Here is a 12,922-nt window from a genome sequence, read left to right as displayed (position 1 = left end):
GGGTCCTCCTTCCTCCCCTTCTTGAAAATGGGGACCACATTGGCCCTTTTCTAGTCCTCCAGGACTTGGCCTGTGCACCACGAGCGTTCGAATATTCCCGCCAGTGACTGTGCAATGACGTCGGCCAGTGCTTTCAGTACCCTCGGATCGGGCTCATCCGGGCCTGCCGACTTAAAGGCATCCAGTTCCTCCAAGTGACTCTGCACCATCTCAGGGTCTACACATGGTAGTCTGGCACCCTGCTGCTGCCTCTCTACAATCCCAGTGAGAGACTTGTCTTGCCTCTCACTTAGGAACACTGAGGCAAAGAACTCACTGAGGAGTTCAGCCTTGTCCCCCCTGTCCGTCACCAATTGCTTCTTCCCATTTAGCAGGGGTCCTATTCCACCCTGGGCCTTCCTTTTAATCCCTATATAGCTGAAAAACAATTTCTTGTTATCCTTAACTTGGGATGCCATCCTCAGCTCCATGGTAGCTTTGGCTCGTCTAACTGCCTCCCTACAAGCGCGAGCAGAGGAGGTATACTCCTCTTTGGTAATCTCTCCCTGTTTCCACTTTTTATATGCTCCCCTTTTAGCCCATGGTAAGGTACTAGTGCTGCTCTTGGTTAGCACTTCTGGTGCTGTTCAAGTGTATATTGCCCTAAAATTCCAATAGGAATTCAGGTTGAGGCCACTAGATATCTTAAAGGGCACTGCACTATAGTGTAGCCTCTTCTGCTGTCACTTAAATGTTGGAACTGGGCCTTTTTTATTTTCATGCTGTTATTATTAATGTTCACCTGCAGTTTGTAGAAGAGGGAGCAAAGATGTTTCTTGGAGTACCTAACTTTGTTAGTTTCTTTCAGTATGCAGTGGTCACTATTTGAAAGCCAATATGTGCTAGAACAGGGATCACAAACCTGTGGCATGGGTGTAACAAGTGGCATGGGCAGCCTTTGTGTGTGTGCAGGTCACTTACAAGTGCTGCTACAGGGTACCCATCTCTACAAGCCTACTAGCACCTACACCCTCTGGTCTCTTCCCTATTCAGTAGTCTCACCTGATGTTAAAATTAGTAGGGGACACTGCACAGAAAGGAAGGCATGCTTTTTGAAGATGCTTTTAATACCCCAGTAAGTTTTCCAACCAAATTTTCCCACCAAATTTTCATCATTAAATGGCAGTTCATAGAATCATAGAAAATTAAGGTTGGAAGGAACCTCAGGAGGTCATCTATCCCAACCCTTAATTTTCTGGCAACACTTCTACCAATGCAGCCCAGTATACCATTAGCCTTCTTCACAACAAGGGCACACTGTTGGCTCATATTCAGCTTCCTGTCCACTGTAACTCCTAGGTCCTTTTCTGCAGAGTTGCTGCTTAGCCAACCTGTCCCCAGCCTGTTGGCTGACCCTGAAATATTTCTTCTGAAACATTTAGAAAACTTTAACCAAATCCAATGTTTCAGGATAGTTTTGGTGAAGCCTGATATCTCTTCAGTGAAGTTACCACAGTTAGATATGATGGGTCTGCCAAAGGTTACCTTGCTTGTGGCTCTTTGGGAGCATATAGAAAGTTCCTGGGGTGGGAGACTGGAGGGATAAGTGCAAGTAGTATTTCCTGAAGCTGGCATGAGAAAGATTTGATATTTTCTAGTTCCAAAGCAAACTTTGGTGCGGGATCCTTCCCAAGTTCTTTATAATTTTTAGTATTGGAGAGTTATTTGTTGGCTTCATTGATGTGGTCTTGACAGTTGAGGATGACTGCAACTCCCTCTTTGTCCACTGGTTTAATTGCTGTTTCACTGAGGGATCTTAGGGACTGTATGATTTTTCCTTCTGAGGGGGAAAGGTTGCTGTGGTCCTGGCTTTTGTTTAGGATTTCACTTTATTTTCTTCCTGAAACAGTCATTGTAGTTGTCCAATGTGTCATTATATTCACTGGGAGGTTTTTAGTCTGGTGTTTTATTATTATTTGTTTTCTCAGTTATGGCAGGAAGGTTGTTAGTGGTGTTAGCATCTTGGCTGCAGAAATAGTCATTCAGGCAGAGTCTGGGGAAAAATTCATTGCATATTAGTATCTTGTCAGATTTTCTTTTTCCTTGGGGAAGAAGTTCAGGCCTTTGGAGAGTACAGATATTTCAAAATGGAGTAGTGGGTATTGTGGTAAGTTGATGATGTTGGTGTTCTGAGTGCTGCTGTCTTGATTCCTTCCTGTGTTGCTGGTATATTGCCTGTCAAAAATGACTTGCTTTTGAAAGCTTATCTAACTCTACCCAGCTATGCAGTTGGCCCAAGAAAATACATCACCCTAAAAAATCCTTGCCTCTTTAGAAGTTTGAAAGAGTTGAGTTTACTTTGACAAAAGTATACACACTCTGGATATATCACCTTCTAGGTGTCTAGGATGGTGCCCCCCAAAAGTATGCACCAGGTTCATAAGAGTGAACATAGTTCTTCTGGAAAACATTAATGCAAAGGCAGAGGAAGAAACAGAGCTGCTCTCTCTCTGGGATTGGTGCAGGTGTTCCAGAGTCAACTGTTGGAGAGATTCTTGGTCCTGTCAAAACATCAGAGAAGGGTGATTGCCTCCAGACATGGATTCTTGTTCTGATAGGCACAGTGGATCCAGTGTGCTCCATTCTCATTTCAGCTCTCTCCCAGTCTCTATTCTCCTGCATACTACCCTCCATAGTTACTGAAAAGCCACACTATGGCTTTTCCTTGGTTCTTCCAGGTATCTCAGGTAGGATGCAGGAAGCCTGCTGCAGAGATCAATTTCAGGACTTCTACCTCATGGCACCTCTCACAAACAGATGCAAGCCCTTTGCCATAGACAGAGTAAATAATCCACATAAGCAGACTCCAGGAGCCTGAGCATTCCTAAAGCAGGTGTTTGGAGGAGTCAGAGAGGGAAGAAATGTGAGGGAAGGTAGAAAGTAGCACACTCAGAGACATACTTAAGAATCTGTCACTGTTTATGGAGGTTGTCTCCATGGGCAGCTTAAGCAGAGACAACTTACAAAAGTGTTCACACATACAGAGAAAACAGACACAGATAAGCACATGGATAACAAAGCCTCTCTTTGTGAAACAAAGGAAAGCTCCTGTCCTGGGCATCTGGCCAACCACAGATTGCTAGGCAACTCCAGAAAGCAGCATTCTGGCCTCAGCTTCCACAACTGGCAATATCAGACACAGGAGGGGTGCTTGTGCATCAACCCCTGAGGCAGATCTGGTTCTGTGTGAGCCACATAATTGCTGTACATCTACTGGTAATGCATGTCATGTGCCTTGACCGGTGGATAGATCAGCGCAGGCAGCTGATGCTGTGATGTCACAAGTGTGCGGATCACTCAAAGAATGCCATGTCTGTTGCACTCTCCTGGCAGCCTGTGACCTACTTAACAGGTAACAATGGAGCCAGGCAACGAAAGCATAGGACCTCAGGACAGACATTAGGGGGAGTCACTCCAAGTGTGGTCCATTTTCTCCCTGCAGGCAGTCCAGGCACCCAGAACCCTTGTACACGTGATGCGGGTTTAGTCCTTCAGAGCTTAATTCTATGCTCCCTAAATTGAAACAGTGGGTTTTATTTTTCTGTCACTGTTTACATGTCATTGGTCTTAAATCTAATGAAATGCTCAGTGTGCTATTCACAGTAAATTACTGCAGGGGGCACCGCATAACAATCCACCCACTAATCTCTTCATACGAAATTACAGCAGGGTGCGCCACACACCGCTAATCTCCGCTACCGACCAGTAATGTCTATAGCTCACAGCTCGCTGATATGTACAGATAAATGAAATTTCATTAATTTAATTAGTTTAAGTGTCACTTCATTAATTTCATTATTTTTTACATATATTTTACACACTTTTTTAAAAAATTGAATTTTTACACCAATATTTTAAAATGTTTTTAGTCTTATTTTATTTTATTCTACTTTACCTTGTTCTTTCACCAGGCTAAGGGCACAATCATGCCAGAGTTGGTACAGAATGAGCGGGGTAGGAATGACTGCCTTCCTACTATTACCATAGAACTGATGTGTGATCATTAAAAAAAAATTAGACATAGATAAGTCAGCATGACCAGATGAACTTCATCCAAGGCTGCTGAAGGAGCTTGCCAAAGTCATCACAGGACCACTGGCAAAACTATTCCAAATCTCATGGCACTCCAGAGATGTCCCTGAGGACTGGAAGAGAGCCAATGTTGTGCCCATCTTTAAGAAAGGGAGGAGGGAGGACCCAGGTAACTATAGGCCAATCAGCCTAACTTCTATCCCAGGGAAGATTCTGGAAAAAATCATCAAGGAGTCTATATGCAATAGGCTTGCAGAAGGTAGGATCTAGTATCCCATGATGTTCTCACAAGAAAATGGGAGGACTGTGGGCTTAACCATGAGACAGTTAGGTGGGCAGGGAGCTGGTTGTGGGGTAGGACCCAGAGAGTTCTAATGAACAGATTTGTGTCGTCTTGGTGAGAAGTGGCCAGTGGTGTGGAGCCAGTGCTTGGTCCAGGGCTTTTCAACATCTTTATCAATGATCTGGATACAGGGGTGAAGAGCTCACTGGCCAAGTTCATGGATGACACCAAGTTATGGGGAAGTGTGGTCACTCTTGAAGATAGGCTGCAGATACAGGTGGACCTTGACAGGCTTTCAAGTTGGGCGGATTGGAATCAAATGAAGTTCAATGTCGAGAAATGTAAAGTGCTCCATCTGCAGATAACCTCCCCCCTCTACATACCTGTAGGCTTGGCAATGCCAAACTGACCAGCACCATGAATGAAAGGGACCTGGGGGTAATAAGAGACTACAGTATGAACATGTGCCAGCAGTGCAATGCTGTAGCCAACAGTGCAAATAATACTCTGGCGTGTATCAATCGATGCATCTCCAGCAAACTAGGGAAGTGATTCTTCCACTCTACTCAACGTTGGTGAGACCATAGCTGGAGTACTGGGTCCAGCACTGGGTGCCACACTTCAACAAGGATGCGGTAAAGCTTGAGAAAGTCCAGAGAAGGGCCACCCTTATGATCAGAGACTTGCACAGCAAGCCATATGAGAAAAGCCTGAGGGACCTGGGACTCTTCAGCCTGAAAAAGAGAAGACTGAGAGGGGCTTGATAGCAGATTACCACTCTGTCAGGGGCATACATCAAGGGCTCAGTGAACAACTGTTCACTAGGGCATCCTTGGGGAAAACCAGAAGTAATGATCATAAACTCCTGGAAGACCATTTCAGGCTCAACATTAAGAAAAACTACTTCACAACTAGGGTGTCCAGACTGTGGAATAAGCTCCCTCCAGAGGTGGTGCAATCATCTACCCTGGAAATCTTCAAAAGGAGACTGGATGGTCACCTTGCTGGGGGCACCTGACCCCAGTTTTCTTTCCTGCCTGGTGCAGGGGGCTGGACCCAATGATCTTCCATGGTCATTTTCAGTCTTGCAATCTATGAATTTTTATTCTTTTCATTCCTATCTTTATTTTTATTCTTAACTTATTTTTATTTTCCTTTTTCTATGTCACTCATCAAATACACTTTATTTCATGTGTAAATCCATTTTTTTTATTTCACTGAAACTACCACCCCTACAAACAGGGTGCTGAAATTCTCCAAGCACTTATAATATGTACACAAATCTGCACCCCATGAATTTCTTATATATATCTCTTTGCACACGTATTGGAGTGTTGTGGTGCGCTAATTGGAACTCAATAATAAGTTCCCTGCATTATCTCACAGGGAGTCCCAAACTCAGAAGATGCCTGGAACCCCTCCCTCCTGCACCCACATTCCTGCATACACATTCCTGTACTGTTGGGGGTCATTGTTTCATTCAGTGTTTCCCTTCCATCCCCAGGCACTGCTCACCACATCTCTGTTTGGGTCTCTGTTCCTATAGGCCCCTAAGACCTGATTTCTTAAGGCTGTCACCCATGCTCTGCCTGCCGAATTCAAATCCACATACCAAACTTCTAAGCTACCCACCAAGACTAATAAGAGATCCTGGTCTTCTGACTGTACATAACACCCTCTCCCCCTCCCCACAGGAGACAGGAGCAGAGAGTCAATTCATTATCACCTCCCCTTCGTCCAAACAGGGCACTGAAATTCACTGAGTGCTTATAATATGTGCATGAATCAGCACCCCATTAATTTCTTTTTTTTTTTTGCACTCATATTAGGCATCAAGTTAATGTGACCAGCAGTAGGTAATGCATTTTAATGTCCTTGATGCATTTCACACCCTCCCTGCCCCACCCGGCCATACACACGAAGCAAAGGAAAACCTGTAAACTTCAGCGCTCTCTGGCTCCCCCGTCAAGTATTTACCCAGTAAGGCCAGTACCCATACCTTTGTGGCAGTTGATGCGGATGTGGTATGGGAAAGGTGGCCCAGGGACATGGCCATTTGCAATTTCTGATGGATTACACTCTCTCACGTGCCATGGTTTGATGGTATGTTTAACTGTTTGGGAACTGTAACGTGCAGTTGGTCTCTGCCCTTGAGTCCCACTTGGGTCTTCAGGGGATTCCTCATTCCCCTTACACTCTTGGCCATACCACTTCAAATGATGATATAGTCCACAAGAAGACATAATGACCTGAGCCAGGAAACTAGTGATTGGGCTGAGTTTGCCTATGCCCAACAGGTCAGAATTGTCCAGGCAGGTTCAACTCTTAATGTCCTGGTCCCACCCATTAGAGTTTGGATGAAAGGTCCACCCCAACACAGTCTCTCCCTGGTCAGCCATTAATGGCCAGTGCTGGATAGGTAGTAAACCCTGGCTCACTGAAGTGTAATCATGGAAAAAGAAAAGAAAGCAAAGAAACAGTCCTAACACTGTCCCACTCAGGATAACACTTATGGGGCTCATTAGCCCCCTTTTAAATGTGCTGAGGCTGTGGGGCCACCCCTCAGTCCAGAGTATTAGTCCTTGGGCCTCTCTGGTCAGTCTCTTTTGCTGCTGGACTACTCCAATCCTGGAGATGCTCTGGCCACTGTGTCCATTTTTGCCCCGGGTCCATAGTCATCAAGTTGTCTCTGCAGTGCTTGCTCACTGCCTTTACTGTCAAAGTATGGTAATCCTCCAATCGCCTCTGTGCTGTAGACACCCTGCTGCCCATGGGGAACTGCTACTTCTGGTCCTGATGAAACCCAGAAGAGCTTTACCTCTCAGTCCTCCTGCATTCCCCACTTGCTGCCCCTCACCAGGGCCTGAAGTCTCTGGCTGTAGGCTCCTTCCTCCAATCTGGAGACAGCACTGGCTTTGAAAATACTCAGCTTTGAGTAAGTCTCTTCCTTGGTGTTGCCCTGACCTCCAACCAGGGCACCTCCTTCACTCCCTCATGCCTCCTCCCACTGTCACCACAGCCTGCCACATTTCCCACTAGAGACAATGTACTTATGAGACAGACAGAAGTGTTGCAATGAAATTTTTAAATTTTATTTATAAAAACACTCAACAGTCACTCCTGAATGGCTTAGCATTCAGTGCTAATCAGTCAGTGGCATACAGAGCACCCTCCCCATCTGCAGCAGCCAGAATGTGTGCAGCCAGGCAATTCTGCACAATAGCTCCCCAACCAGTGTTTGCATGCTGATCACAGGGGACAGGCCCTGACTGCCTACATCTCTGTCTGGCCTCTGCCTCCCACACTTCCTCAGACCAGGGTTCTCTGAATACCTTCCCCCTGGTCTCTTCTCAGTGCTCCCTGGCCACCCCACCCAAGGGGGGAGTTAGGGGGGTGGGGGCTTTCAAGGTCCGGGCTTTTATTATTGTGACCAGAGAAAGACACAGCAGCTAAGCCAAGGCCGGGTGGTGGTGAGCTGACCCAGAATTTTGTTTAATGAGGGGAACAGTAATTGGGTGGACAGTGCACAGAACACATTATATTTCCTCTGAGCACATGCAGCTTCTCAGAGACTAGGAGTTCAGCTGATAATTGGTAGTGGAGGAGAACAAAGCAAATTCAGAACCAGGCAGACAGGCTTGACTAACTGATAATTGTCACTATTGAAAGACAGGCATGCCCATCAGCAGCTTATGCAAGCCCCTCACCCTACAAGTCAACAAACTCCTCCCACCTCCCTTCTACACTTCCCCTGTTACACGCAGGAACATAGACATTAGGGTTGGAAGGGACCTCGGAAGATCATCAAGTCCAGCCCCCTGCCCAAAGGGCAGGAAGTCAGCTGGGGTCATAGGATCCCAGCAAGATAAGCATCCAGTTTCATCTTGAAGGTGTTCAATGAAGGCACTTGAACCACCTCCGGTGGCAGGCTGGTCCAGACCTTGGGGGCTTGGACAGTAAAGAAATTCTTCCTTATGTCCAGCCTGAAACGATCTTGAAGTAGTTTGTGACCATTTGACCTCGCCATCCCTTGGGGCGCTCTGGTGAACAAACATTCCCCCAGATACTGGTGGTCACCCCTGATAAACTTGTAGGTGGCCATCAGATCCCCCCTGAGCCTGCGCTTTTCCAGGCTAAAGAGCCCCAGGGCTCTCAGCCTGTCATTGTAGGGTCTGCTTCCCTGACCTCTGATCATGCGCGTGGCTCTTCTCTGGACTCTCTCAAGCTTCTCCACATCCTTTTTGAATTGAAGAACATGAAGTGAAGAATCAAACAAATCAAATAGAAACCTTTATTTACAAACCAAATATTAATCATAATTAAACAAACCACAGAACAGCTTTTATAAGATAATGATGCATAATAACTACAACAAAGGAATTTCTTTTTACTACCATAACAATGCATGATTCATAAAAAAAAAAAAAAATCTATGCAATAATCATTTCTAACTAAAAGATCTTGGCTCTTAGGTAGACTTTCCAAGTTTGACTGCAAACTGGTGGATGACAGTGTGGATCTGCACCAGCCTGTCCCACTTCCAGGCAGGAGTAGAGCTGATGACCAGCAGGCAAAGAATCATTGCAAGGAGCCCGGCCATTATTTGCCATTCTTCCTGGGTCTGGGAATGCCAGAGCAATTCTTGTCATGCTGGACAGCCATGAATCTGTCCATAGCCAGATGGATCTGTCTCACCTTCTAGTGCAGCCAATGCTCACAGTCCCTGAGGACATTCATGATCCTGTCTGCTTGTGCATTGGTGGCAGCCTGCCTTAGTAGCCTGCGTGTCCTTGGCAGCGGTGTTGCAAGCAGAGCTGAAATTCAAGAAATGTGGGAAATAGAGTGAATTAAGAACACTCAGTGCTCTAAGAAGACACACACAGTGAATCTTGTGAGCAGATAAGAAGTAGTCAGCCCAAAATGACCAAGAAGGGACGCTTGGTGGTATCAGGCCCTGAGTGGCTGGAAACAAGTGCCCACATACTTTGGCCACCGATGCTCCTCCCTGCTGTGCATTGCCCTGTATCTCCCTGCACTGTCCACTAACTCCCGGGGTCTTTAAAGCACTGTCCTACGACATCCCCCTCCCCACCTTCACCTCACAGCCCAGCCTAAGTGCAGCTGCCAGTTCAGGTGACAGGTGACTTAAAGGGTCCCTAGGTCTTCACAGGTCAAGGACAAGCTTGTGGAGGTCAAGCTCTGTGGTCTGTCCTCCTCAGAAGAAGTGGAAGATAACATGATGGGGACCCTGCCACTGACTTCTCCCCTGGAGCCCCCATGAGTCACAGCAGTGGTTGCCGATATCTCAGTAGGCGAAGATGCTCTGGAGGCCTCTGTCCCTGTGTGTTCACAGTAATCCAGTGCCTCCATTAGTGGCTGGAGGTATCTGTAATGAGCCAAGTCACACAGTGAGGTGCCCTGCCACTGTGCTCTGGTGACATCCCTGTGGAAAGCAGCCCACAGCATCTTTGCCTTGACACGGCACTGCACCGCCAACCTATTGTGCCCCCACTCACCCATTCTCCTGGCAACATTAAGGTAGATGTGCCAGTTGGCTCATGGGCTGCAGATGAACTGGCACATGACCTCAGGGTCCCCCAGCACTCACATCAGGATCTTTGTTTTGGCAAAGGTCCAATTGGACTTAGACCTGTGCACCCTGATTTTCTCTGTTCTCCCCCAAATGTCAGACATCTCAGGTGGTGGGCTCTGCACCAGTGGTAACTTTGTATCTTATGGGCATGCTTGTTCTGGATGTCTTGTAGCCCTGCTAGATCTTTTAGCCCTGTGTATGCCATGGCACAGTATCAGGCTACTCAATAAGCCATGTACTGAGAGTTAGGCCCTTGATGGGCACCCACAGGCTCCCTGCCAGGGCATGGCACAACAGCAGGTTACCCAGTGACACATATATCAAGATACCACTCCCAGCAGGACATAGCCTGCACTGCTGAGCATAGCCAGTAAAGAAATGAATGCTGACAGAAGTCACACACTGTTCATAAAATGGGTGCGCTTAATGCTCATGCAGACTCACAGAACTCCACTTGTTGGGTTTATGTAAAACTGGTGAGTGAGTTAATGGTGTTAGGGGGACAATTACACCACTGCCAGCCAACAAGGGATGTTTTAGAGGTGCAGGACAGTGGGGAGCAGGGCTTTCTGTAGGCTATTGCCAGGCAAATTCTGGGGATTTTTTCGGGGCACACAAGCAAAATGACTGTTGCAAGTTTTGGCACCAGTCGGCAGCATTTACCAGTGTTCCCACTGGCCTACCAAGGGTGTCCTAAAATATTCATTACACAAAAATACCTGAAAATTGTAGTGACACTTGATGGACAAGGGGGCTCACTACATAAAAGTTGTAGCAACGCCCGATGGACAAAGGGAATTACCATGTACACTTGACAGATTAATTTAGCCCATCTCAAAGTCCAATGAATGATATTATTGCCATGGAAGGCTGATCTGTGGAATCTGTACAGAATTCATAATGATCTCTCTATGTATAAAATACATTTTCTTGCTACTTTTCTGACTCCTCCTGGTTTAGTGATGAGGAAAAGTCCAATGAGCCTGAACTAGCTCCTATGGCCAAGATAGAGCAGTATCTGCTTCTTCCCATGCTGCCCACGAATAACACACAGAGGGCACATCTACATGAGACAATTTACTGTGCAGTAGGCTAATCTACTTCACAGTAAAGTCACTGCCTACATGTGTGCAGAATTTACTGTGCAGTGAATTAGTCTACTGTACAGTTACCTAGTACCTGTAGATACAGGTAGTAGATTTACTGTGCAGTAGCTATTGTGCAGTAGTGCATGTGTAAATAGCTGACCTGGAGCAAATTGCTTTCGGTCAGCTCAGGCAGCAATGAGCAGGGAAACTGTCCCCTGTCCTGGGCAGTTGCCTGCCTCCCAGCCTTGTGCCCCGATCGGCTGGGAAACAGGAATCCCGGTATCAAATTTAGAGTCAGCACTGAAAATATGCAGTGCAGGGAACATTTTTTAGTTCCCAGCATGCCTCTTGCAGTGTCTCAGACTGCTCTGAGATACCGCAGCAGGCACGTGCGTTCTCATCTGGATGCACTCAGGGGACACATCCATGTAAGTGGGAACAATATGTGCTGCTGCTAAATGCCCCCAGGGAAAGGTCCATGCACACACACTCTGGCTTGCAGCATGTTGCCCTGGGTGGGGTAGAGAAGGCTAGGGCCACCACCTGGGCTGTCCCAGCAGCCTTACCTGGGGTCCTGAGGGCCTCTGGGGGCTGCAGCCATGGGAATCCAGCAGCACAGAGCCTGGCTGGCAACTAGAGTGTGGCTTCAGCCGGCCAGGCTCTGGCTACAGCTTAAAAAAGCCACCCTGCTTTTTTAAGCTGCAGGTTTTTTTGACACTGGGATCCCCTGGTGTCAAAAAACCCTCCATGTTGCAAATTAGCAACACGGGGAACACCTGCTTGTGCGGCAAGTGTGGTGTGCAGTGCCACAGACAGGTCTGCAACACCACATACCGCATGTCTGAGCTCACCTGGACACACACCGGAGGGAGTTGCCCAGTCTTGTTACCTATGGCAGATTGATCTGGAAATACAAGTGCCATCATGAGGAATGGCAGTGAAGCACAGAGGAGCCACCAATGCAACTCATGAGTCACTTGAATGAATACCGGGCACTGCGACATTAGCAGAGAGTTTATGCATGTGTAAGTATTTCTCTGGCACAAATGACACTTCCCAGATTGTCCTGCAGGGAGCATCAGAGGTGATAACAACTATTGAGTCTCCTGCTTAGCTCCAGTCAGCAACCAAGTCATAGGCATCACTGTAAACTCCCAAGGGATGGGAAGGAGGAGGAGGAGGTAGTCACTGTGGATGTGTGTGGCAACATGGAGGATTCCCCTGATTGCTATGATCAACTCAGCTAAAAAGAGATTCCTACCTAAAACATCATCATCCATAAAGAAGCATAATAAGCTTCCAGGACACATCTTCCTGAACCACTCAATAGAACCATCCAATTAGAAGTCAAGTGCCTGCAGCATCATTGATTACAATAGTATCTCAGACTGGCCAAGGCAGATGCTTGTTAACCTTATGTGGAAGCAGCCCATATGCCAAAGAAAAGCAGAACTGAGGGGCCTTTTCATAGGTGGTTGCTCATCACCTGATCATGGATCATTAACTCCCACCCTGCACTGATCACCCTCACACACCTGATCTGGAAAAACATTGGGAGACTGATGGGAGCATGTAAAGTCTCTGACTCATCTGAAGGAAAAAGGAGGATCTCTTCCTCATGCAATAGTGATTCCCCTGCTTCTCCATTGTAAAGAGCAGCTGCTTTAAGTGCTGACTTCTTTGGTTATTCTTTGTTTCCTGTGTTTTACCTAGGAAATAAATATTTTTCTTCACCAGCTTGCAGTGTCATTCTGTTCTTTCCTGGTTATCTAAGTAGCCATTTTTTGATCATCAACATAGCATTTTTGGCACTTACACCCCAGAGGAATTCTGTTCTTGGACATCTAGCCATGCATGCTGGGATGAATATGTACACACACAGACCTG

The sequence above is a fragment of the Alligator sinensis genome, unplaced genomic scaffold (assembly GCF_000455745.1).
Source record: "Alligator sinensis unplaced genomic scaffold, ASM45574v1 scaffold428_1, whole genome shotgun sequence".
Lineage (NCBI taxonomy): Eukaryota > Metazoa > Chordata > Crocodylia > Alligatoridae > Alligator > Alligator sinensis.
Note: the sequence above shows the minus strand (reverse complement) of the source record.